The following is a 2,753-nucleotide window of genomic DNA, read 5'->3' as shown; positions in this document are numbered from 1 at the left end:
CCCTTTAATTACAATGATAATGGATGTACCAAGACCTAAAGTAACTTGACTATTTATGATATTGGTTTTGGTCCTTATGGACGAATTTATATATATCATAGAGGATCACTAATCTAAATGTTGGATTTACTTTATTCTTTCCCTTTCCATTAACTCTATTGTTGGAGGAACACTCTGAATATATCATAAAGTGTGTGTTTGTTTGATACTTTTACTTAAAAGTTGAAAATGAATTTTGAGACAACTGAAATGATGTAATTGCAAAACCAATTAAATATGATGAGATGATTTAGAATTTTACTCTTGTCTTCTATATGTGATGCTTGTAATGGTATTTTAATCTTATTTTATCCTGAACTCATATATATAGGGAGTTTTTTATATGTGTTGGAGTCTCTAGAGAGTTTACAGTAAGGTTTGCCTTTTTAACAGGATCCTGCTTAAAATAAATGTTCAGACTTGAATATAAAGAATGATATTTATTTCAAAAAATGAAATCCAAAACCAAGATCAAAGTTTCAAAATCCTAATGAATTTTATTCCATCAAATATCTAACCCTAAATTCTACATATTCATTTGAACAGTTGATTTTATCATAATTCAAAAGCAATAAAAAAGCGTGTAAAACTAAGAGTAAATAGTTATTTTTGACCATAAAAGATTGAGGTACTCACAATATTGACCATGAATGATTTAAATAAATTTTGTAATCATTGTAATTATGAAAAATTTACTTCTTTGACATTTTTAATCAAAGTCAATCCGTTAGTTTGGTTTTCCTTTGGTTTTCCACTGGTAAGTAACTTTTAACTTGATTTAGTGCTTGTTTGTGGTCATTATTTGGATAAAAAAGATCTTTTAAAAGATTTTTTTTAATTTTTTATTGTGTTTGACAAATTTCTAATAGTAAAAGTAAAAGCACTAGAAAAATTAAAAAAACATCTTTTTTGAGAAGCTGTAATTTACATTTGTTTTTAAAAGATCTTTTTCTCTTAAAAAAAAGATGTTTTTCATGTAATAAATAAACAAAAAAATACTTTTATATTGTTATACTCAAACATAATTGATAGATAAAAAGATCTTTTTGCATGAGATACCAAACATAAAATTACTTTTACTTTTCCATAAGATCTTTTAAAAAAAGATAACTCGAAAAAAGATCTTTTCTTAGAAGCTCATCTAAACAAGCTCTTAATGCATCTCCTAATGTGGTATTATCTCTTGATTTTACCATAATGACCTTATGTGTTTCTTCTTAAGTGTGTATTTTCTTCGAAAATTTGAAACCCTAGACATCAAAGTCTGATGAAACTATTTCGAAGGAGCTAGTTGGAGGAATATCTAGGCCCCAAATTACAAATCCGACTACATCTAATGCAAGTTGCAGCAATTCTGAAAGTAGTATTGCTAAAAATCTAGGTGGAAGATATTAATGTGGGATGAAAGTAGTATTGCTAGAGTCTAGTACCCTGATAAATTTTGGAAAAAGTTTCATCCATTGTCTAAGGTGGGCGGTAAATAAACTCTGACTCTAAAAGTTTTGTTAGAAATAGAGATTTTTTTTTTTATATTTTTGTGCACATGTTCGTTGCTTCTTGTTCGTATATTAAAGGGATAAAACTGTAAATATTTTATTTGGGTGGATGAAATTGAAAATGAGTAGAAAGCTTTGGCTAGATTTATGATCGGACAAACAATAAACCTGATTTTTTTTACACTATGACCATAACCGAGCTGCCTAAAGAATCTAACATGAACGTGGTTATGAAGATAAAAAAGATTAAAGGAAAAATTAGAGAAATTAGAGTATGAATTTTGTCAATTGGTATAGGACTTCTATTGTGTTTCCTTATAATTATGTTCCTAGCATTTAAACTGTAAAATTGAAGTTTAATTTGGTTCCAGGTTAAGATGAATTGCAATGAAAGTAAAATCTCACGTTCGAAAGATTTGTGTATGTTTGATTTTTTTTTTTGACAAAAGTAATCAGACAAATTTACATGTATTGACAAATCCAACATTGATAAAAATAGAAAATTTGATAAAAATAACCTTCAAAAATTTGAAATTCAACATAGCTACTTATATTTCGAAAAACAAATACTGATCCAACATTGATATGCAATAAGTATTAATTGTGACAATTGCAGAAGAAGAAAATTCTTGAATCGAATCAACATAGGACAAAGCCAAAAATTGTAATCATAATATAGTAGACATATAAGTTCATGCTAATTCATTATAGCTGTTTCATGAACATAAGTAACAAAGTAAACCTAGCTATTACCAATATGATTAGTCTATATAACAATACCAAAATACTATAACTAAGTTCTAAAAAAGAGTGTAGTGCACATGATTTATATAACAAGCCATATATAACAGTATTTAACACTACAACAAACATTCATTAATCCAAATCATCTTAGGTCCTAATTAGGTGTGAAATTACTACTGCCATTAGAGAGTCTATTTGTTGGTATTTCAAGTCTTGAAGTTGGTATAAATTGCATGAATCTTGTAGGTTGTAGCAATTCCAGTGCTAGCACTGTGCATGGTCTCTTGGCTAACAATAGGCCTACTTGAGGGGTAAAGGTGGCAAACGGGTTTAAACTCGTTGGGCCGGCCCGCGTAACTCGCCAAAAAAGGTGGGTCGGACTGAAAAATTGGGACCGCCAAATAACAAAAGCCCGCATAACCCGCACCGCTTAAATTGCGGGCTTTGGCGGGGCGGGGCGGGGCAGGCTCCTCC

General features: G+C 29.8%; 1 protein-coding gene across 1 annotated transcript in view; it reads left to right on the top strand.

Moving 5' to 3' along the window:
* Positions 1-114, top strand: part of LOC107613196 — a 2,264-nt gene extending 2,150 nt beyond the window's left edge. The window contains exon 4 of the mRNA XM_016315084.2: positions 1-114. The gene's annotated coding sequence lies outside the window, so the exon portion shown is untranslated.

This window comes from Arachis ipaensis, chromosome B08 (genome assembly GCF_000816755.2).
Source record: "Arachis ipaensis cultivar K30076 chromosome B08, Araip1.1, whole genome shotgun sequence".
NCBI classification, from domain to species: domain Eukaryota; kingdom Viridiplantae; phylum Streptophyta; class Magnoliopsida; order Fabales; family Fabaceae; genus Arachis; species Arachis ipaensis.
The sequence above is the reverse complement of the archived record's forward strand: the minus strand, read 5'-3'. Positions and strand labels throughout refer to the sequence as shown.